Raw genomic sequence first — 26135 nt, forward strand, 5'->3', positions numbered from 1 at the left:
TGCCCACTCGGTATCACTGGGAAAAAATCTGAACTCCAAAACCAGATCTGAACCCCGGTTTTCTCATAAGGATTTGTAGCCTTTTAAAGCTACAGTTATTAAAAATGTAAAGTACTGGACCAGGAATATAGTCTAAATTATATATGTGAGTCTAGCATATGCTAAAAGTAACATTTCAAAACAGTGAGGAAAGGACAAATCATTCAATAATGGGATTTGTACAATTGGTACTCTTGCAAAAAAATTAATTACATCCCTACTTCACACAGTACACAGAAATAAATTCTATGTACATTAAAGATATAACTTTTAAAATGATTAAAAGTACTAGAAAACTTAGGATAATATCCTGTGAACTTGAGTTAAGGCAGGGTTTCTTAAATAAGAAACAAAAAGCAAAAACAAAAACAAAAAAAATACATTTAATTATGCCAGAATGACAAATTATACCAAAAAAAAAAAAACCTAAAAGCAAAATTAAAAGAAAAATCAAAAACTAGGTGAAAAATATATCTAACATATGTATAAAGATCTGTGTACAAAATAAACAAAGAATTCCTACACAGGAATGCCAAATTTGAAACAGCAAGGATTAGAAAGAAAGGAAACTTGTATGTGTAAGGGGAGGCTAAGAGAAAAATGTTTGTGAAGGCTTTAACTTCACTTATAAAGCTTTATACTCAGACTGAAATAAATCTTTAATATTTTTAAAAAAGAAAATACGTTCATATTCTACAAGTATAATTAAAACAAATTTTAAAAACACATATCATAGCTATCCTACTTTCCACACTTTTCTCAAAGATAAACCAATAAAGATCTAAACTAGATCTCTAATTCCCTAATATCATTCCACCGAAAAACTGGCTTAGGTTAAGTAACGGGTTTCAGCATATTAAATACTTTCCGAAAATCCACTGTTACACAGAACTGATTCTTATAAATGTTTCCTTACTGAAAATGTCATCCAAGTAAATTACAAGGTCTATAAATTCTAACAAGATTTTAAAAAGTCTATATATTCTAGTTAAACTCAAAACAGGTTAAAGGTCTTCAGAAATATGAGTACATTAGTGATCCAATAAAGATACCCCTCGAGTAACAAACAACAAGCAGGACAGGAAAGAGAGCCCGAACTTTTAAGATTTCATCTTTGAAAGAGCAACAGTACACCAAGTTCAGAAATTTTGCTAGTAATGTTAGGAAATTCCTTTTCAGGACTAACCTAGCTCATGAAGTAAAAATTCCTTTTCATAATAAATCTGGACTGTAAGGCAGATGACAAGTAATAATCTACATATTACTGTTTGAGTGAATTCTATTTCGAGATCAAAAAGGGATGCAATATTTTTTTTTCTTAAGTAATCTGAATATTGCTTAAAATAAGAGCCATTTATTATCCAGAATCCCTCAAATGATAACAAAAGCTAACATATATTGAGTATTTACCATATGCCAGGCATTGTGCTAAGAATTTTATAAGGTTTAATTTAATATTTATAAACCCCCTATAATACACCTGCTTGTCATTACCTCCATTTTACGGATTAAGGGAATGAGGCCAATAGTGTTAAGTGACTTATCTAAAGTCACAAAGCTATTAAGTAGTACGGTTAAGACTTGAATTAGAGTACCTAACTCCAGAGCCCTAGAGGCTAACTACTATGCTTAACCACCATCATCTGCTGACATTAATGCCTCAATTGTCCACAGGATATTAAAAGCTTCCATGGTTTTATGGCAGTGTGTCCTGCTAATCTAGTATGCTAAAACTGAACTTTAGAGACATTTTAAGTTTCCCCAGGTGTAAAGATCAAATAATCACATTTATCTTTCTATCAAAAAGAAAGTCTTTTTTAAAAGACGGTGGGAAAAAAAAAAAATAAGTAAAAACCAACAAAACGAAGAGCAATAATTCAGAGTCAATAATCATGCCATCAGAACTTTAAGCTTCCACATTCAATTTAAAAATTCCCAACCATGCCTTGTGAAGAACTCTGTTTTCATATAATTAAGTAACTAAATCACACTGAATAGGCTATGATCTAATAACAAAAATGCACATCAAGTTTTCAACATTATCAAGTGCACTCTAATGTTCAAGTCACTTTCAGATCCAAAATGGCATTTGCATGTAGAATCTTTGTTATTATTAGAACTATATTCATTTATACAACAAAAGAAGGAAATTCACTAGCTATGTTTAAAGCCCTCATACTGGCTCTTTTTAATCTCATAAGCTTCAAGGAAGATGGTGTTTAAAAAAAAAATTATTTTAAAAATGTGCCAGACACATAACCACAAAATAGTAATTCCTGCACTTTGAACGGGTGACAAAAAAATGAATTCTGAACAAAAAAAGTTATAAAGTATAATTCCATTAACATAAAATTCTAGAACTAATCTTTCATGACAGAAAGCAAATCAGTGCAAGCCTGGGGATGAGGATGAGGGGGAGGCATGGATCAAAAAGGGTAGGAGGAAACTTTGGGGGTGATGAAATGTTATCTTGACTGGGGTGATGGTTTCACAGTCATGTGTGTGTGTGCGTGTATGCATATACTTATCAAACTATATAATTAAAATATGTTCAGTTTATTATATACAAATTATACCAGAAAAGTTTGAAAAGATAATTTCACAGTCCAAACTCCCTTGCCTTTGATGAATCCAAAAGAAACATCGATACTGACTACACACCTGGAAATCTGATTGCTACTGGAGAAAATCATGCAGCTTTTGGTATGAGCCCATAATGTTGCTCCCAGAATCCTCCTACAAGTCTCTCAGTTAGCTCCCTATCTAATATGTTATGGTGGTTATTGCAAACCTTTCTCTGACTATCAAACAGAAAACAAATTTCCGGGGTCAGAGACAAAGAACTTTATTACAGCACAGCAAATAGTATAAGCATCATGTTTGAATTGGCTCCCTGTTACTCCCAAGTTCCAGAAGGTGACACAGAAGGACCCAGGGAGATGCTACATATGGAGTGGGTTTGCATCATAGCTGAGGAACATTTGAGATTAGAGAATCGACCACTTTTATAAAAAGCACAAAGTAAGCCTGCTCTCTCCCCATGGGAGATATTACCTCACCCCCCAAGGTGACTTGCTGCAAATACAGTAATGAGAAATGGCCCAGGGTAAGAGCAGCCAGGGCCTTGCATTCCTAGCATACCCAGCAAGGCATACAGGAAAGAGAGACCCACAGAGGACTCACTCTCAATATTCGTGGCAGTTTTACAGTATTTTCATAAATTCTTTGATACTCCCTTCAAGAGAAGAAGCCAAATTCCCTTCTCTTTGAATTAGGACTAGACTTAGTGATTAGCTCCTAATAATATATCATTTCCAAGACTAACTCACAGAAGACAATGAGACTTCTGTCTTGGTCACTCTCTTGGATCAGTCGCCTGGGGAAAGCTAGCTATTATGTTATAAGGATATTCAAACTACCTTACAGAGTGAGCCACACAGTGAGGAACTGAGGCCTCCTGCCAACAGCCATGTGAGAGAGCTTGCAAAGGATCCTCTAACCCCAGTCAAGCCTTCAGATGACTGCAGACTTAGGTGGTATCTTGACTGCAACCTCATGAAATACCTTGACCCAGAACTACTTAGCTATGCTCTTCATAAAAACGGTGAGATGTTTGTTTGTTTTGAATCCAGTAAGTTTTGAGGTAACATTTTATACAAGAGATACCAAATACAGTACTGTTTCCTGAAACTTTTGTTTCAGGTGTGCATATGCATACATATGTGCATACTGGATCACAATTTAAAATGTGTTTCTTTTTGTAGGTTCTAAACAATTCTCAACACCACTGCCAGAATACAACGATTCTCCAAGTGAGTCAGGATTTTATTTCTTTAAAATAAAATCATTTTTTTAACTTTGCCAAATGAAGTAGAATGGCAAAAGTTAAAAATACAATTCCAAATCACGAAGCAACAAGTGCTCAGAATACATAGACACAGTAGTTTTTATATTACCCTACTTAACAGTGTTGCCTTTGTATTAAAGCATATTAGCACTATGCTCAAGTATGAAACCAAAAATGTGACCTTCTCTTTTCCTACAGAGTAACAAAAATGCAATGTATAGACCTTAAATACATTTCATCCTAACAAGGACCCTATAAAATAATTTTTATTGTGCTCCTGAGGCTCAGTCATGTTGTGACTAGTAGGAAAGGCTTGGGCTGGTTCAGCTCCACTATTTAAATGTATAGCTTTTAACAAATCAATCTTTTAAAGCCTCAGTATTCTCATCTACAAAATAAACATAATACTTCCTCAAAGGATGGCTAACAAGATCAAATCAGTAAGTATAGAATACCTGGTCCTTGGTAGGTTTTCAATAAATGTCAATCATTACATTTCTAGGAATTATCTTACACATATTTTCACATGCGTAGGAAAACTAAATAAAGATGAACTGCAGAATTCTTTGAAATAATGACTATGGTAATAGCCTATAAAATTATGGGAATACTGTGCAACTATTAAAAAGAATAAGGAAATCTGTATGTACTGATAAGAAAAGAGATACGAGATATATAAGACATTTTTAAAAATTTACAAAAAAGAAGAACACAAGAATTTGTGAGGAAAGGTGGGGTTTTACATTTTCTTTTCTGTACTGATTAAGGTTTTAACATGAATTACTTTTATAATTTAAAAAGTAATTACAGATATGTGGGATATAAACCTAAAAGCAACAAATGAACAGGACAAATAGAGACTCATGGACATGGACAATGGACTAGTGGTTACCTGAGAGGACGGGGGAGGGGGAATATAGACGGAGGAAAAAATTTAAATCACTTCTTCAATTAAAAAAACAATTAATTGAAAATTTAAAAAATAAAAAGTAATTACAGACCCACACGTACATGGACTACTCAATTCTGACAAAAGTGCAAAGCAATACAGTGGCGAAAGGCAATTACGCTCTCCACAACAGATCCGAACAACAGATTTTCATGGCCACCACAGTCCATCCCTTGCTTCTCCATGATTGAGGCCTCTGTTCTTGAGCGGAATCATAGACAAGGGAAGGTTACTGGAACAAACTACAGCTGCCATTACTCTGAAAAGCACAAATGATACTCACCTGCTCTCTTCTCTACTATTCTAAATTGCACTCATCCTCAGTTCTCACCTCGGCAAGTCTTAATAGCTGATATACAGTGGCAACCCAAACTTCCATTCCAAAAGGTTCTAAGCCCTTGGAAATCATATTCATCTCAGACCAGGGTTTGTGCACAGTCCATTCACAGTTAAGACAGAGCAAGAGAGTACTAAAAGGTGCCCAACTGGATCACCTAGTTTCTATTACATGTGTTATTCCTGCCCTCATTATGTTCCTAATAGTGAAAAGTTATAATCTAAATGTCCAATAATGAGGCATTGGCTATATAAGTTAAAGCACAACTATAAAATGGTTTATTATCTGTAACGGGTTGAACAGTATCCCCCAAATTTTCATGTCCACAGATTTATGTGACCTATATGGAAATAGGGTTTGCAGATGTAACCAAGTTGAGTTCATACTGGATCATGGTAGGCCCGAAAGCCAAAAACCAGCATCTTTCTATGAGAAAAGAGAGATTCAATTATATACACACACATAAGAAAGACCATCTAAGATGGAGGTAGAGATTGGAGTGATGCAGCTACAAGCCAAGGGTCGCCAAGGATTGTCCAGGAGCCACCAAAAGCCAGAAAGAGGGAATGAGGGATTCTCTCTAGAGCCTTCAAAGGGAGCAAGGCACTGCCTCCACTGATTTTAGACTCCCAGCCTCCAAAACTATGAGAAATAAATTTCTGCTGTTTTACATTACCAAGTTTGTGGTTATCTATTACAGCAGACCTAGAAAGTGATTATACTATCTTACTGATGTGGCTCTATACTTAATTAAAGAGAGATTTGTGATCTGTTGTCAAACCAAAGAGGAAAAAAAGAAAAAAGAAAAAAGTTATAAACACAGATTCTACCCGAGTTTTGAGTTTGACTGTTTTTTTAATTACAGCAGAATATATAACTCTAGGTAGTAAGGTTTCTGGTGGTGATCTCGCTTTCTCTCCAAATCATAATTTTCTATGAGCACATACTATTTTTACCAATGGATAAAATAAAACTAGTTGGGGGATAGGTCGTATAAAGATATCCAACAGAAAGGGTATACTGCCTCAAGATAAGGCTCTAGTTACTAAAAACTCCCAATACCACTTCTAGAATAAAGCCAGAATAGTTTCTTTACAGCCACATTCAACGGATTCTCTTTACGTCTACTGTGTTCGGCACTACTGACCACTTCTATTTTGAAACTTTTACCTGGGTCTTTCTAATATTACTTTTCTGGTTTCCCTACTATCTCTCCAAGAGAATTCCTTTTTGTACATTTTATTGGCTCTTCTTCCTCTGCCTACCTTTAAGATACTGGTATATATCTTAGAGCTCTTTCCAACATGTTCTTGTCTCCCACTGTTTTACTTTCCCTGGGTAATCTCATCCACAGCCATTGTTTCAACTTGTTTAAACTATTACCTATTTTAGGTAGGTACATATTTTAGTTTAGATTTTCTCTATTTTACCAACTCTGGGCTACAGACTTATATGACCACCTACTTACTGTACCAAGATTTCCTACAGGAAACTCAACAGTTCTAACTAAATAAATATATATTTTTCCCAAAACAGGCTTCTTTCCTCCTATGTTCCCTAGGTTCGCTAGAATTCATTCTAACTCCTCTTTCTTCACTCCAGTATTCAACTCTCATTAACTAATCAATCACTGTGTATCATTAACTCTTATCTTTCTAATATATTTCCTTTCCCTCCCTACTGCTACAATATCATCCTGTCTGGCCCGTACTATTACAACATAATCCCCTAAATAGTCTCCTTGCCTGTATAGTCTTGCCTCTTTCCAATTTATTAATGATTCTTAATTTTATTTTCTCAACCCAACATATTTAAGAGATATGACAATAGCAGTTATTTTGATAAACATTTTCAAATTGAGGATGAAAGACATATTAGAAATTCCAGAGGCCAAAAGGTCATTTTTCATTTGATAAAAGCCCCATATTGTAATACCCTCTGTTCTCTTCCTCCATGCTCCACTGAGAATCAATATATTTGTATGTCTTTTAGTTTTGCTTCAGCATTTTTTAACTGATTTAATTCACATGTAATAAAATTCACCACTTTGAACTGCACAATTGATTCTTAGTATAGTTACAATGTTGTGCAATCATGCCATACCTGATTGCAGAATATTTTCACCCCTGCAAAAAGAAGCCTATGAACCTGTAAGGAGTCACTTCCCATTTCCCATTCCCCAGGCCCTGGCAACAAATATACTTTCTATGTCCACAGATTTGCCTACTTTAGACATTTCATATAATGCAATTATAAAATACGAGGCCTTTTGTGTCTGGTTTCTTTCATTTAGCATAATGTTTCAAGGTGCACTCACTTTGTAGCATATATCAGTAGTTCACTCCATTTTATGGCTAAATAGTATTTTGTTGTATGGATACTCTACATTTTGGTCATCCATTCATCAGCTGATGCACATTTGGGTTGTTGCTATGAAGAATACCACTACTATGAACATTCACGTCCAAGTTTTTGTATGGACATATGTTTGTAATTCTCTTGGGTATACACCTCTAAGCATGCAATTGTTTGGGCAATATAAAAACTCTGTCTTTAACTTTTTAAGGAAATGTCAACTGTTTTCCAAAACATATGCAATATTTTACATTCTTAGCCACAATGTATGAGGGTTCCAAAGTCTCCACATCCTCATCAACACTTGGACTGTCCATCTTTTTTATTACAGCCATCCTAATGAGTATGAAGTGTTATCTTATTGTGGTCTTGATGTTATGACTTTTCATTTAAACAATAATCTTTAAAAAATTATAAGCACATTTGAAGGCAAATATATTTGGTGTCCGTTTTGGAACTATCTGTTATTAATATATTTAACCTGTGACATTAAATATTACTATTAAATGAATACATGCATACAGAAATAAATAAAAATTCAAATAATAAAAGTCCTCTCCATCCTTCTCATGAGAGATAACTACTTTTGACCATTCTGCTTTTAATTCTAATAGTTAACTCTATAACTCTAGATTATGTAACTTTTTCTTCATAGTATTTATTACCATATAATATGCAATTTGTTTCACTTCCCTGTTTTATCATAAGTCTCCTTCACTAGAATGAAAGCTCCATGAGGACAGTAAATTTTCCCTTTTCTATTTACTACTGTACCTCAGCACCTAGACTGGGGCCTGACATATAGAAAGTAGTCAGTAAATATACATTACATGAATGAATAAATTACTATTGCTTGAATTATCTAAATCTTTAAATACATTTTCTTGAGATTCTCCCCAGAAAAAGTGAGAAATTTTGTTCATAGCCTCTCTTTTTTCTAATTTTTCTGGGGCTACCGTTTATTTTTACTTTTTATAATGATTAACGTTATCTTTTTAACTAATATACCTAAACTTCTGTTTCTTTTTTTCTCTATCAAATTTACACTCTTAACTTTCCACCATCCATTCAGTACAAGATAAAGAATCTAGAGTTCAATACATTCAGCTTCCTCCCACTAATTATACATACCACTACTTTTACATTATAGAAGTATATAACATTTACTTTTTGATCTATACTTGTCTTTGTCTACAATTCTGAAAACAGAGAGCCAACAAATAATTTACAATATGATGATAATGTAAACATTACTTACTGCAGAATCAGGTAGTAATTGGAACTAAAGAAAACACATAATTCTGTTTATTCCCACCCTAGGATTTACTACAATTTATAATTATTTTTCTTTACATGCTTTGTCTGTATTCCTCACTATACCATAAACTCTATAAAAATAGGATTGTTATACATAGACATACACCCCTTGTTCATTAGTGTATCAACCACAGCCCTTACTACTACGTGACATATAGCATGAATTCAATAATTATATGTTTACAGATACAAGGATAAATTGTGGAAAGGGGAGGGGAGAAAAAGACAGGGAAGGCCCAGCCACCATAGACACCCACATACACCCACCAAGGATGTCAATGCCAATCTACTTTAGACATGATGCCAATCTTCTTTAGACATGAAGTATCATATATAACATCCATTCTCCAGCATCAATCTGAGATAGAGTTAAGGTAGAAGGAAATAAATCTATAAGCTCTACCAGTCCAGCAAATGTCAACTAAAGGTTAAGTTAGAATAAGAAAATGATATCCTTCCTGTTTCTGTAATTTTATAATTTTTACAATAAAGATTTATTGCTTTTCTTTAGATGTTCATCAATAGATGAATGGATAAAGAATAAGAGGTACATATATACAATGGAATATTAGCCATTAAAAAAAGAAATCTTGCAATCTGCAACGACATGAATGGACCTAGAGGGTATATGCTAAGTGAAATAAGTCAGAGAGAAAAGATAAATACCAAATGATTTCACTTACATGTGGAATCTAAAAAACAAAATAAATGAACAAACAAAAGAGAAACAAACTCATAGATATAGAGAATAAATTGATGGTTGCCAGATGAAAGAGGGGTTGGAGGGATAGGTGAAAAAGAAGAGATGAAGAAGTACAAATTGGTAGTTACAAAATAGTCATGAGGATGTAAAGTACAGCATAAGGAATATAGTCAATAATACTGTATTCGATACTGTAATAATATTGTAAAGCCAATAATAACTATGTATGGGTACTAGATTTATCGGGGCACTCACTTCATAAGTTATATAAATTTCTATTTGAGATGTTGTACACCTGGAGCTAATATAGTATTGTATGCCAACTGTAACTGAAAAATAAAAAAATTATTTAAAATAAATAAAAAATAAAATGAAAAAAAAAAAACATTGATTGCTTTTGACAACCCATTTCTCTTATTTTTAAAACCTTCTATATGTATGTGGGGTGGGGAGCTACTGGATTTTCTCCCCTGAGTTTTTTAATAAAGTCCCTTCTGAAAAACTTCAATTTTAACTCCAAAAAGGAAAAGCACTTTTTCTATCTCTTACCCTGGATATGTGGATGGCCATAAAGTAGTAGTAATAGTAAGAATAATCCACTTCAAAGCCTCCAAAAGGAAGCAGGGAAATGCTGCTGAAATAAAACAGGAAAACATGGAAGGCAGAAGAGGCATAGCTGTGGAGGTCAATTCTTAGTGATCTCAGGTTTTTAACATCCTAAATTCTACTTCCAATAGTTATTACCAAATCTCCATGAGGTCTTAAAAGAACAACAACAAAACTGAGTTCGGACCTGGCCACTACTATATATTCACACTACAAGCTTGTCAGCTAGGTCAGGAAAACCATAAAGAGTAGAATATTAGAAAATTCCAGAATAAGTTTTCCCTACAAGAAAAGTATTGTCCCAATACCTACTGAGAGAGAACACCAGCCAGCCCAGCCCTATTCCACAGACACCCACAGACATCCACTCCGAATCCTGTAGTACAGCCAGGCTCTAAAAATATAAATACTTCCACACACAATGATTATACGTTAGCCTTTAATTTTCACTCTCCCACAAATAACTACAAGCATAACATGCAACTGCAAACAGCAGTCTCTCACTCTATTCTCATAGATTAGAAGGGTAATACTAGCTCTCTACAACCTGAATCTCCAAAAGAACACCAAATATTCATAATCAAAAGAAAGCAGAAAATCCTTTAATAGCAACATGGTAACCAACTTCAAATTAATTACAACTGGATAGGCTAACAGAGGTGTGCTATGAGTTACTGATAAGGTGAACTAGAAATACATCAGCCATTAACTATTTAAAGCGTTATATGTGAAAGTCTGACTTAAATCTCAAAATTATTAATCCAACATGACGGGTTACACTAATCACTGATTAGCATTTATCATCAGAAAATGAGTTAGGTATAACACTGAATTTCAACATTTTTAAAGATTTAGTTCATTTTGTTAAAGAGTTAAATATGTCACCAGGGGCAAGAAATGTGCTGCTACCTTAAGAACTCTATGAAAAGATTAACTTTTAAATACCATTCAAGTACAATTTGGCAAAAACTATCAAATTTCAAATGAGCATACCCTCTGACCAAGAAGTCTCACTTTTAAAAGTATTCTCTAGAAGATATATTTCAGAGGTTCAAGGATATAAGTGCAATGATGATCTATTACTATATTACTGATAACGGCAAAAAAGAACTACTTAAATTTCCACCAACAAGAGACTGGTTAAATAATGATATCTCCAAACTATAGAATAAAATACTGTTTAAAAAAACTTCTTAAATGTCTATATCTGACAATCTTCATAAAGACATCTATGATATATTGTAAAGCGGAAAAGAAAACAAGTTCAGACCTGTATAATACAATCCAATCAGTATATAAAAAGTACACATACATATGTTTGTATAGCCACAGAAATTATTTGGATAGTAAGAAACTATTTCTTAAAAGTCGAATGGAGCCAATTTTTCCCTTGCATACATACTTTTCTTTTTTTAAATCGTTTCAACAGAGAGATGTATTACTTTTACTCACACATACACACACAAATGCACCCAGTCACTAAAAACTAAGGGCTTAAATAAGGACCTCAACTATTCAGCACTATTATATGGTAATTAATGGGCTAGGCCGCAGGCCGATAAGGTCTCTGCAAGTAGCAGGAGGCCGGGGAATGAGAACCCTAGGAGTTAAAGAAGGCACAGATGTCTCTGCTTCCACCCTCAGCAGGTAGCATATCACGTTTCTAACATCAGGCATCCTTAATCTGATACTCCTAGAGACCAAAAATTATAGAACCATGTGGCTAAAACAACACCTTTTGGTGACACATCTGAGAAAGAGCACCTCTGCTAAGAGCAGCAGTGACACTTAAAACACCTATCAGTAGCCAATTCATTTTTCTTTTTTATGGGTAAGAAGGTTACTAGGTTACAATCAATTTAATTGTTGTTTTTAATAATTCTTATCAATCAGTTAATCAAGTTAATTGTAAGGTCTATCAAAGTTCTCAGCATGACAAATATTTTATCAAGCAGATACTTAGAAGCAAATACAAGGTCATTAACCACAGCTGTTCTCTACTTATATCAGCAATCTGTATGTACCACTTAGTTCAACAGAATCAAGTTCTAGATTGTGTAGCCTTCCCCAGTGACTCCATTCCTCATTGATAATTTGATTTCTTAAAATTCTAAAATATTAAATTGTTTGTAGTTATCTTTCATTTTACACCCACATCTCAATTTACATCATGAACAGTTCAACACAAAGTTCAACAAAACCTACCAGACTGATTAAACTGAATAAACACAGTGAACAAATTCACAACCCCTCATCCACAAACTGAATTCCAAAAATCTCTGAAAATCCAAACGTTCTGTAACTGTTCAAGTGTAGTTTAGTGACAAAACCACACTTGAACTGATGCAGAAATACCAATGTGTTTGATGAAGGAACTGAGAAGCACTCCCAAACCTTGATTGGATTGTTAGATAATATATAGTGTATGCATCATATCAATTTTCTGAAATCTGAGAAATTCTGAATTCTGGCCCAAAAGATCTCAGATACAGGCCTGTATACTGGATAAGATTAAACATCTACACTATTGTTCGTAAAGATATCTATAATGAGGAAGAACTACACAAAGAGTTTTTAACTATATTTTATTTTTCAAGCTAGGTGGTGGGTACATCTGCAGTAACTGTATAATTCTAACTTTATGCATGTATGAAACATTTCATAAATTTTTAAACTTTATGTGAAAAACTGTAGGTATTCAATGTTTTATTTTCTTCCTTAAAATAATAAAAGCATTTGGAAAGCAGCAAGTTTGAAAATGGCTAAAGGTCTTAAAAACATTCATATCTTTTGATCCGATAATTCCATAAACACGAAACCAATCTACTTAAATGATCCAAAATGTAGAAAAAACTGGCCACATTATGAATTATGATATACCAGGTTTATTAGTACTCATTCAATTGGGAAATGTTTAAGTGAAATCTTTACGAATTAACATGCTGCCTACAAAAAAGGTATTTACAACTAATGTCTGACATAAGAATGTTTATAATATAGTAAATGAAAGTGGATATACATTTAACATATGCTTGATTTTGCAAATATACATATAAGCATAGCAAAAAGAATGAGAGGAAATCTGTTTACTTTCTTCTTAACAGTTGTCAAAATTTTCCAAATGAGTACATAACACTTTTTTAAAAAGGAAAAATATTTAAACAGAAACAAAAAGGAAAAAGTCACTGTAATTTCAAGTGAGCATTTCTAACCCTTTTGGACCTGGTCACAAAATCCTTCCCAACACAGCACTTCCAGCTGCCACCACCAAATGTAGTTGGCATATAATATCAAACCTATCTGTTGGCCCTAAACGCATCATAAAACATTTTCATTATCTGCAATGATACAGATACAAAATGTCTAATATTATTTCAGACCTAAGTGAGTATATGAGAAATACTGTGAAGAAGAGAGCAAGATTTCCTAACACACACTAGGTATATAATGCATGGGGTAGGCATTATGAAATTGTTTCTTGTCTTCTCCAATACACTTGACGAATGGCACACCGACAGGTAAAATGGGCAAGATAAAACCTGTGGGAAAGACTCAGAATAAGAATTTGCAGAGCCATTAAAAATCATAATTCCTTTGACCTGGGAGAGTCCATTTTTCTCCTGTTACTACACATCTCTAAATAAACTCTACCAAGGACTGTTTTTAACCATAACTTTTTACATGCATATACCTAAATGTAGAATTACAGACTTTAGATTCTATAGATTTAACCTAGAGTACAAAATCGTAAACTTAACAGTATCCAAAAAGATTCAAAGAGAATTCAGTAGTTCCTGGATTAACTAAGACAATGAGACCACGATACATTTCAAAGTTCTAGAATTAAAATAGCTTTCTATTACAAAGTCTACTTAAATGACACTTTACAATAGAAACATCACATTATTCTGCATATTTTTAAAAAACATTTTACATCATATAAAGCATTTAACATAATATAGGGATCATAATGAACACTCATTATATTTTCTCTATTTTAAGATATACTTTTTTCCTAATTTAAAGTTTCTAAAATTGGGATTCAGTTTTTAACAACATGTATAATTAAAATAGGTTTCTTTTTTCAAAAAAGGAGTAAATTATTAACTTGGTGGTACACTCCACCAAAAAAGAAATGGCATCTTAAAAATGAGGAGACATGGTATACATGGTAAATACTGGCCATGAATACTTCAACCTTTTCAGCAAAACTTTCAGGGAGAAAGATTTTATTATGCTATTTCTAGATGAGGAACTAAGGCTTAAGTTCAGTAAGCTGCCCAAGATCACACATCTAACACTAAAGTTACACAGACTCTTAACCTCTATAATATATGCTGCATACTCATCTACTATTTTAGCAGTTGCATTTATAGATTTTTTTTGACAGAGCAGTTAATATTGGTTTGTCCAAAATCACAAACTTGTTTACCTCCACGTTCCTCATAGTCCTGCCATCTACTGTGTTTCTACACTTCTTTCCTGAGCTCCAGACTTGAATTTCCAACTATCAAGTGAATGCGCTTGGTTATTTCAGAGGCGCACTGGCCAATATGGTAGCCACTAGTCACACAGAGCTGTTGAGAACCTGAAATGTGGCTACTGAGACTATGGGACTAAGCAGACTATGGAGCTATTTCATTGTAATCAAAAGTTAAATTTAAAAACATACTCAGTTCAGTTACCAGAAAACTTTTAAGCATGTTTGGAACAAGTTAGATGAACCCACTTTTCAACTGTAAATTTAATAGAATGTAAATACAAATCAGGTATTTCTGAGAAAAATTTAGCACTTGAATTAAGATATGCTGTTAAGTATAAAATTGGTTTCAAAGACATAGTATGAAAAAATAAGGCAAAACTGCCCGTTAATAATTTTTAAATATGATGTTTCAACCTGTTGAAATGATACTTTGGATGTTTTAGGTTAAATAAATAAATAAGTAAATATTATAAAAATTATAAAATCAAAGAGTTTCTTTTTACTCTATAGTGTGGCTACTAAAATTTTAATTACATACATGCCTCACATTATATTTCTATTGGACAGTACTTTCTAGAGACTCCTGTTGCCCCCACATAGCTATGAATAGCTCAATGAAAGGCATCACCATCCCTCTAGCTCGGTGCTGCCCAATAGAACTTCTCTGATCATGGAAGTGTTTTATATCTGATGACTGGATGGTGGTGGTTGTGGTGGTGACGATAATTAAGTCTGACTCACAGAATCCCTTAGGATATTGTGGAGCCAGAGTTCTTATGAGACTGGAGAATATCACCTATTATTTTGACTTTCCTCTGAGGGAAGAGTAAGTTACCAAAAACTGCAGACCAGTGCTGTGCAACAAAACTTTCTATGACAATGGAAATATTCTATATCTGCAATGTTTAATACAGAGGCCACCATTCTATCTGGCTATTGAGCACATGAAATATTGCTAATGTAACTGAAAAACTGAATTTTAAACCTTATTTCACTTAAATTCATATAAATTTAAATATTCATACATAGCTAGTGACTACCTTATTATACAACACTGCTTCTAGCCTACCTTCTCCATCTGAAAGTCTGGGAGTCACCTTAGTCCCCTCGCTCCCTATCAACTGTCTTTTCCCCCCTCAAAAGTATACACACACAAACACACAGACTGAATTACCCAGTCCTGTGTTCTTTAGAGCTTTCAATACTGTATGCTTCTCTATCTCCACTTTCACAACTTGCCTTTTCAGGCTTTAATGGGATAAGACCACTACGTCCTAGTTGGCCTCCTCACTTAGCCCTCTCCTATCCACTCTTTGTAAAATGTAAATATATTTGTATTTCCTTTACTCAATTCTCTAAGGTCTTGCCATTGCCCAAGGTAAAATTCCAAACTCCTCTGCGGCCATGCCACCCTGAACAAGCCCGATCCTGTCTGATCTCAGAAGCTAAGCAGGGTCAGGCCTGGTTAGTATTTGGATGAGAGATCACCTAGGAAGACCAGGTGCTAGGCGTAAAAAATAAAAAATAAGGGATTGTAAGCTGACAAGGTCCTTGCAATTTGTGAGTCAACCAAGGGTTGCCTCGCCTTAAAAAAAAAAAAAAAAAAAAAAATTCCAAACTCTAAAATGACTTACAAAGCCCTTCATGATCCAAACCCAATCCCCAGCCTCATCTTTCACCATTGCCTTCCACCTTCCAGTTCCTGTCCATATCATTAACATTTACTACGCTCTATCAAAATAGCCTGTTTACTTGTCTCCCTTACTGGTCACTAGCATCCTGTGAGCAAAGACAGTCTCAAACATTTACTGCTAAGATAGAGCATGATAAAGTAACATTACACAAATAAAGTGTACTAGATTTTCCATAAATGTTTTTTGAACGAGGGAAAAAAAGAAAAAGGGAAACAGACATGTACTCTTGGACAACTACAAAAATAAAAAATTTGTAAAGCAGATATTTTTGTTATTACAGTTAAATGAATTTTAATATAAATTCTTAGAGTCAACTTCTAATTTTGAACTTTTCAAGGAAATCCTGATTAATGCTTAAAAAAATACATATATACGTATATATACATGCTATGTAGAAATACATAGTTATACATTACCTGCATTTTTTAGTTTAAACTTAAAGAATAATTTATAACCATTTTCAATTAATTTATTTTTAATAACAACCAGGGAAACAGATAAAAATTTATGCTCTATTTAAATTAAAAAATACCAAGCCCTAAGCTAAAGAACAATCAAATTATTTTAGAATGGTTTAGAAATTTGGCAATACTATAAAATTACCACAAACCACTAGAAAAACCACCACGAATACTGAGTGAAATGGTCAATAACTTTACTTTCGATAATTCTTTCTACTTAATAACTTTTTATTTATGCAAGGGAGAAAAACATCAAACAAATCTTCAGCCTAAATTTAATGCAGCAGTTTAGAAAAGGGAAGCAAAACTCTTTGAAATACTCAAAATTACCTCCCACTAATGAAAATGAAGTGAATACTGCCACAAAAGTAGAAAAGTCACCCGTGTGGCATCTGAAGGGATGTATCCTAAAAGATCTGAAGGAATGTAATAAAAAAAATATGTAAAACACAGGTACTTCTTATTTCACAAGAAATCCTATGAGTCTCTTAGATCTTTAATAACTTCTTATTGATTAATCATAAGTTCGAATGAGTTTTTCTGCCTTGAAAAGGTCAGCAAGAGTAAATTCTGTATGTACAAGGAGAAAATTATACACACACACAGAGAAAAGGCAGGCAGGCAAAATTAGTCTCTATCAATAATCTTTTTCAAATAAGTGAAAGCTTTTAAAAGAAAAAAAATGTTTACTCTTTAACCAGTAGAATTTAAAAACTCATGTAATTAGCCACATTAACAGGTTAAAAAAAAAAAACACACATTTGTCTCAATAGATATGAAAATGCATCGGGTAGATTTTAACATTTATTACTGATGAAAAATCTTAACAAATTAGGAACAGAAGGAAACTTTCTTAATCTAGTAAAGGATATGTGCAAAAGCAAATAACAAATATCTCTCAGAGAACAGCTCTGCTGTTTCATATTTGGCAACCTGCAGCTTACTTGAGTCTTAGTAGAATGTCTTGTGATTCCTCCAAGAAAGATGGTACCCATCTTTCTTCCAATGCCACCTCCAGACCATTATTCCTGAACTCTTACATAAAATCCTTGTTACTCTGATTCTCATGCTATTCAGCAACAATCTTCTACCTCCGCCTCTTTACTATGAGCTAATAACCACCTGGATATCGCTATTCACACTCAGTAAGGATATGCTGGCAGCTAGTTCATATTGCCACTATCTTCTATGCCATCACTCCTGAGCCATTTCAACATACAGGTGGGTGAGTCATCTAACACCAGTTATTCAAACCCAGTAAACAACTCTCTAATTTCTGGATATAGCTATTTACAACCAGTTGTGAATTTACTTAGTTGTATTATAATCCATTCATCTGTCAAATATTTAGTATTATTTGCTCTGTAGAGAACATATGACAGTCCCTGTTCTCATAAAACATAGGACATATGTTTTCACTTACCACAAAGACAGCATGAAAAGGTCTGAATGAAGTCCAGACACATTACAACTACTACCTTTCCTTTATTTATCTGTTTAGGAACCATGTAAATTCTAGGAAACTAGAATTACTGTCTGATGTGACCCAGTGAATCCATGTTGTACCCTAGTGATCACTATTTCTCTTGACAAGGCTTCTAAAACTACCTTTTAAATAATCTATCCTAAAATATTGCCAGAGTTCAATATTAGATTCATCAATCTATAAATGTATAACTGTGCTGCCCAACACATTAGTCACTAGTCCCAATGGCTATTTAATTTTAATAAAATTAACAACTGTTTCTCAGTCACATTAGCCATATTTCAAGTATTCAATACCCACATATGACTAGTAGATACTATATTGGATAGTGAAGAGATAAAACATTTCCATCATCACAGAAAGTTCTATTGGATAGTACTTGTCTAATGTTTTTGGTATTCACTTCCTCCCTAAAAAAACTTAAAATGATAGGTGTCATTTTCCAGTCTCCTGAGAATTCTCTGGGATTCCATAATATCCTAAGAAATTCCATACATCGGGCATCATCCCCATCATTATAATCACCATCACCACCACCCAATTGTCATCATCAGAGCAGTTGATTTTTATTGAGTACTTATTATATTCCAAGCGTTTTATTAAAATCTTTGTATTATCTCGCTTATTCTTCAAAACAATCACATGAGGCAAGACTATTAGTCCCATTTTATGGATGAGAAAATTAACTGAGTTTTAGACAATAAAATAATTCACTCAAAATTATACAGCTAGAAAGTGACAGCAATCCATAAAGAGTTTAAGCAAATTAATAATGTAATTATTTTGCCTTTTTAAGACAACATACTTTTTAACGAAAAGGATCTCACAGGGGCACTCGACATTCCAAACTACTTTTAGATCCCCCAATTTGCCCTACAGCTTTCTTGCCTTGGAGTTCTACACATGCTGTTCCCTCCACTTGCATCCTTTTCATTTTGCCAAATCCAACTTAATCTTAAAATGTCATCACTCTCCCCACAATCCAGTTTAGAGATCCATCTTATGAGCTGATATAGAACCCTGTACATGGCCAATTGAATACCACAAACTCCTGTTAACGTTTCCCTTTCTCCAACTAGAATGAAACTCCGTAAAAATAAGGGGTCTTGCCCCTTATTTAACACGGAATCCATCTAGTCTAGCCCAGGGCTTGGAACACAAAAGGTACTTAATAAATATTTGATAAATGCAAGAATAATGGAAACAAGACGCCTAGATAATCAAATCATTTCACAAAGTCTTTCAACCATGTGTAATCTAATTTGACTTTTACACAAACTTATGCTTCTATTCAATCACAGAATGTTAAAAGTAGGCACTAAATGGCTTCATTGCCATTTAGTTGGTAACAAAGTATTTCACAAACCTTTTTTCCACATAATATGTAAAACAATACTTAAACCTCAAAGTTCAGGGAGTGACTGCTAATGGGTTGGGGGCTCCTCTTTGGGGTGATAAAAATGTTCTAAAATTGATTGTCACATGGTTGCACAAAAAACTGAATTGTGCCCTTTAAATGGGTGAATTATATGGTATGTGAATTATCTCTCAATAAAGCTGTTATAAAAAAACAAAAAGTCTGCAGTAGCTAGACTTATGAAAACTATTAAGCCTGCAAAAAAAAACTAGAAGTTAAAATACTTGTTATATTTATGCAATTTTAAAATAGCTAATGCCATATTTTTGCAAAAAAATTCACTGGTTGGGAAAAACAATAAATGGGAAACTATTTGCCTTCAGGAATAACTGGATGGGACAAGACAGACTTTTCCCTGTGTAATTTATACCTTCTGATTTGATTCCTGTATTACCTATTTTAAAAAATATATAAGTATACATAAGATTAATAACAACAAAGTCATATCTTTCCTTAGTGCAGTACAAGTATACACTCCCAGGCTGCCTATTTTGTTCTGAAAAAATTAACAAATAAAAAATATTGTAATAAATCAACCTAGGGACATGTGTCTCATCACACACTAAAAAGCATTTAGTCATTTCTCTGTTATTAGATATTATAATCAAACAGAATTCTCTTATTCGACACTCTGACACATCTTTAAACAATGACATAGTTAACTGATCATTCCCTCCTTTAAAACTTCCTTTCCTTCACTTCTAGTACATAGCATTCCCCTAGTTTTCCTAACTCAATGCCTCTTATCAAACTCCTGTGCCAGGGTCCTCTTCATTTCTCCAGAAGATATCTTAAAAGGTAAGTTCCTTGAAGGCAGGAATTTTTGTCAGTTTTGTTCAGTACTGTATCTCTCAATAGAAAAAAAGTACCCAGAACCATACTCAATAAATAACTGCTGAATGAATAGATGAATGAATCATGCCCCAAGACTCAGATATTGAAGGGCCATAGAAATAAATTATATTCCGTATAACCTTTATGCTGTTTATTACATTATATTTCTCTGAAAATTGATAATCAATGTACTGATTATTATTTGATTAACCAAAATACTTCATTCCTTGGTCTTTCTCCATCTATGTTTTTGATATGGTATGTGTAAAATGCACATTTAACAGCTCTTATACTAGTTCCAAAAGCAGAAATTTAGTGTATTAAAAAAAGCAGCTATTGCTGTCAGAACCTTCACTTTTGTTTCCAGCATTAATGTTGAATAAACAGACTGACATACTTATCTAACTTTACTAATGAAAAAAATTTTTAAACAACCTCAGTAGACTCAACAAGGATATCACAGTAATGACCAGCAAGTGACACTTCTTGAAAAATAAAATGTAGGGATTTTTTTAAGTCATAATAAATTCTAAAGAGGAATAGGTCACCTGTACCTTATACTTTCCCCAAATCATATAATTGCATTCCTACAAAGAGAAAAATCACATCTCACCATGCAAATGTCATTTTAGCAATATACAAAGTTTCACCCAAAATCTTAGTTCGCATTTGTCCCCATGTGTACCCAAATTAAATCAAAGTATAATTTAAAACCCAAAACTAGACTGTGAATTTTAATTTTTCCTTCTAAGTAATCCAAAAACAAAATGATTCATGTACCAACTTATCATTTGATCTATCTGAATAGTTAATAAATCGCTTATTTATAATTAATAATTGCACATCCTTTCTTTTTTAATAGCTAATCATGTTTCCTATAAGTCTCTCCAAGCAGAAGTATTTACTAGAAGGTAACAGTCTGCTCATGAAGTAGGCATGTTAAAAAAAAGGCAATGATCTGCAACTACTGACATTGAAATCCGTATATTTCTCCCTTGGGTTACAGGAAAGCACTTCTCTGGCTGTGTTCCCAAATAAATTGAGTAAGCTTTGGGAAAGTCATTGCTTAAATTCCATTTCATGACGGTTTCTCTTCCTCTATAAATGAATTATTAAGAGTCATGCCTACTTCCATCCATTACATAATACGTGTCCATCACAGGACCTATTTCCGAGCAAGAAACAACTTACATGACACTGATAGGTAAGGTCAATGAATATTGTAATCTAATAGGGAGCAAGAACCCAGAAAAGAAGATTCTGATTTAATGTGCTAAATTATGAAACACTGATGTGAACAGCACTGAACACTGTTTACTCTTAGTAACATCTCCCTATGAAGTGACAGACACATGCCCCCCAAATGTTATTAAAGAACATTTTAAAAGCACTTGACTCAGAAATTGAACATTTCTCAGAAATTGAGGGGCCTACCGAAAAAAAAAATTCACTTCATTTTTAAAGTATCTAATAAAGATATCTGCAATTGAGAAATGAAAATAATCAATAATTATGTTGAACACAAAATGTCTGAATGTCAAGGTCTATTGAAAAACGAGCTAGGACAGTTGTGCTTTAAAACATTAAGCTTTTTTTTCATGTAATTAGCTCCAACAGAACTGTTCAAATTGCTCATCTTATCCATCCAAAGTAATCAACCACAACCACCTTCAACTATTACTTAGAAATGTGTCTTCCAAAGCAACCACCTGATTCTCAGGCCATCTCTTAAGAGGTCAGGATAGAGCTCGTAAATTAGGTGGTAAAAAGAGATCTCCTAAGAACAGAAAAGTCAATGGAAGATAACAACACCGTTAAGGTTCTAAGTGTAATGGGACCTATTTCCCTAAAGCTGTTGCCTGAATCAAGTTGTCTTAACCAAATATCTCACTCTTCTTGAAGGGTGTAAAACTTCAGATTCATCCAGGCTCACAATTTACCCACCCCGAGCCAAAAGCAGAGGGATTCTCTTCCCTCCCCAACCCACCCACCCACCCCTCCAAGATGAAAAATGAAAAAAGAAAACAGAAAAGCAAAACCCCAAAGTAGAAATGTGCAACAGCTTCTCAACTGCCTCAAAGGCAACATCCACAGCTCATCTTCCTTTGAAATACAACCCTTCATCTCCTATCCTACCATTTCCCAAAAAGAGCGGGGGATGGAGGGAAATCCTCATCTCTTTTAACATTTTCCATCAGTCACCCAAATCCACAAATCCACCCTGACCGCACCCCATCCTCAAGGTTCCCCAATTTCTCCATCTCGCCACTACCTCCCTCACCCGCAACATCACGCCTCACCAACTTTCCACCCTTCGTTCTCCAAGCACCCAGAGACCCCAGCTTCCACCTCCCGGTCGGGGTCCCCACACCTAATGCCTCTGCTCCCGCCCCATCCCCGAAGGCGCCTGGGTGGAGCCCGCCGGTGGGCTGGGGTGGGGTCTGCCGCTCCCCGGACTTCCCCATCCCCCCGGCACGGAAAGGAGGGGGAGGGGGTCCTGAAGCCTCACCTACAGCTCCGCCCCTCCCCGGGGGCGCGCTGCCCTGCCCTAGTCAGGGCCGTGAGGAAGAGGCAGGGTAAAAAAAAAAAAAAAAAAAAAAAAAAGGCAAAAGAGCCTTGGGGCCAGCCAGCGACAGACCGGAAGCTGGAGGTCCCGCCTGACTTCCGAGCTGCCGCCACCGCGGTCGTCTCACCCTCCTCCCGGCTGCTGCTGTTGCTGCTGCTGCCGCCCGGGAGCCGCCACCACCGCCAATGCCGCCGCCACCACTATCGCCGCCGCCGCCACAGCCACAGCACGGCCCAGGCGCCCGCTGACGTCACCGCGCCCCGCCCCCTGCGCGAGACACCTAGCCCCGCCCCAGGCCCAGCCGCGAGACGCTGCGAGCTCCGCCTTCTCCCTGCTCGGCCACCTCGTTTCCCCGCGCCCTCGGGCGACCGGGACTAGGCGTCCCGCAGCCCTCCGGCGCCTTCCAGGGAAAGGCGTGTTATGGGCTAGGAAACAGGGCTGACCCAGGCTCCGGCGGGGGTTCGCGCTGAAGCTAAGTAACGGGCAAGGGGTGTCACACGTACACACCCCACACGCGGCCTCTGCGGCCCCGCGAGGGGAGAGCCGGAGCCAGCTCGGGGAAAAGGCTGGAGGTGGGAGCGAGGAAAGGCGGTGTTTGTCTCCTTCTGCTTGCCGTAGGAAGTGGACCGGCCGGGCTCTACGAGCGGAATCTTCGCTTTCTCAAACCTTATAGTCGCCCCACCCCCTCCTTGGCGGGACCGTTACGCGAACCCTGGGACTACCGCGCCGTAGGGAGTATCTCTAAAGATTGGCAGCACGTTCCCGGCTGCGCTCCCACGGCTGCAGTGGGCGCCCTTTGTCAGAGGAAAGTTGGACTTTCTCCCTACACTTAGCTTTTGCGAAAGATCTTAGTAATAAGATCTGAGACACTCGGGGCTGTCCACACGGCCCTAGGGAAAGAACCTAGATGTCGCAGAAGACCCGCGCCAATGTAGATCGTTCTTCTGTAGTGACTATAATGAGCGTGGGTGGAAATGAATGTTCATATTCAGTCCCTGCGATCTGCCGACTACTGTGCTGCGTTGTCTTATTTACACCCCAGGACAGCGATGCGAGTCTACCAGGCAATTGGTAACCTTATTTCAGGCAACCCAATTTTTCTGTAATGAATCGCTGTCAGGTTTCTTTTGTCGGAGCCATGGAAAGAGAGTAACTGCATCCACTACTTTAAAGATATGGGTAAGCTATCTCTTAAGAGTTTGAGAGAGTTGTGAATTATATTTATTCCCAGGCTTCTAGTGTTTATTAAAATAATTTTAAATGCTCTCGAATCATAATTTTACCCCTACTTACTGTCTACCTCCACAGTTAACCAGCTTACACTTCTTCGTAAGGCCACTAACATTTTCCCATCTCTCAGTATTCTCACATTCATTCACCAAATTCTACTGTTTCATCTTAACCAGGTTCTTTAATTGTTCCCTCAGGATCACCACACACTTGGATTGTTGCAGTTCCGGGTTCTGCTATACAGTCGCCCCCTTCAGTACATTCAACATATGGCTGCCGATTGTTAGGCTGCCAGAGAAGGAGACGATGTAGCTGCCAAATAAGCATCCTAAAATATTTTCTTAGACATATGACTGTTATCCAGGAAAGCCATACTTCTTTGACTGTTTTTCAAGATCTTTCTTATCTGACTGCTGATCTGCTCTTGTTAATCTCCAGCAGTGTGGTAAGGGAAAAAAAAAGCTGATGTCATCTTTCTGGTTTCCATTCTGCCATTTTCTGTGTGTGACCTTGGGGAAATTACTCCTGGGTCCTTTTCTTAACTGTAAAATGGGGTGCGAACTAGATGTCTGAGATCCATTATATTCCTAAAATGTGCGGATCTGGAGAGTTAAGGGGCTAAGCACTAAGTTATTCATGCACAGGGGTACTGTGAATATCACAGACTTAGAATTTTTGGGGGTGGGTTTGTTAGGCTTTTTTTTTTTTTGACATTCCACTAGTTGTTTTTTCCTTATTTCCTACTTTGCCCCAAATATCTTTTTTTAAAACCTACATTTAAGATTTATTTATTAAAGCTGACTAACTGAGAGCATTCATTGCCTCTTCCTGAGAGTCCATTAAAATGCTAATAAAGGAATAAAAAATTATACAAACCCATACAAAATAGAAAATGGGAAGAAGGCACCATATATTTTTTTAAGTGAGTGCAGTCTAACAAAATGGAAGAAACCATAATGTGGAATAGGCGCAGGGGGTGCTATAGATAAAGAAGGGAGCCTTCTGCCAGAAGTGATTTAGAGAGACTGAAATTTGGGGGCACAAGACAAAGAACAAGAGTGAGAAGCAGGGCTGGAAACAGGGAGACTAAATAAAGGTCTGTACATAGAACAGCACAATCCTCTTTCCTATATCAGATACAATAGGTAGGCATTTATCCCAGGCTAAAAATCAAGAGTTCTCAATCTCTGGGTAGGACTTCAGCAGCTATTTGAGCATTTAATGACCAGGGGTAAAGCATTCTTCATTCTGGCACAATAGCTCATTTTCTACCCACTCACCCTAGAGTGAGTTATGCAAGTTAGCAAGATCCTACCTACTAAGTTCACAAGATTCCTAACCAGCATTTCAACTACCTTATCTTAAATATAAACAGACAACCAAGGATGGTGATGATGATGATTAGGAGGAAGATAGAAAATGTGACCATAGAGGAAACAGAGAAACCTCAGAGAATTTAAAACTAATTAGTATACTCATAAATATTTATTACACCTATGAAACAAAAATAGTATACGCAGATGAAGTAACAATCTAAAACTAGATCTTGAAATTACAAATAAGAAATTGCCAAAATTTTAAATTTACCTGAAAGATAAAAAGTCAATGAGATTTTAAAGAAAATAGAAGATGCAATTTCAATTTATTAAATTTATATATAATATGTAAATAAAGAATATTAAATTTATTTTAAAGTGGAAGAAATACAGAAAACTTCAAGAGAAAATGTAAGAGAAATAACCAACAGGACTAACAGTACAAAGAAAAGAGAAAACAAAGTAAATAAAAGATGAAAAATTACCCCGAAAAGA

At 35.5% G+C, this 26135-nt stretch overlaps 1 protein-coding gene and 1 pseudogene across 1 annotated transcript in view; one reads left to right on the plus strand and one right to left on the minus strand.

Moving 5' to 3' along the window:
* The window catches only part of ERC1 (ELKS/RAB6-interacting/CAST family member 1), a 513889-nt gene extending 490585 nt beyond the window's left edge, over window positions 1-23304 (minus strand). The window contains exon 1 of the mRNA XM_011367885.2: window positions 23222-23304. The gene's annotated coding sequence lies outside the window, so the exon portion shown is untranslated. The remainder of the gene's footprint in view (window positions 1-23221) is intronic.
* On the plus strand, window positions 16031-16148 carry LOC111744604 (annotated as a pseudogene).
* Window positions 23305-26135: the final 2831 nt, after the last annotated feature.

Source organism: Pteropus vampyrus, unplaced genomic scaffold, assembly GCF_000151845.1.
Source record: "Pteropus vampyrus isolate Shadow unplaced genomic scaffold, Pvam_2.0 Scaffold137, whole genome shotgun sequence".
Taxonomy (NCBI): Eukaryota; Metazoa; Chordata; class Mammalia; order Chiroptera; family Pteropodidae; genus Pteropus; species Pteropus vampyrus.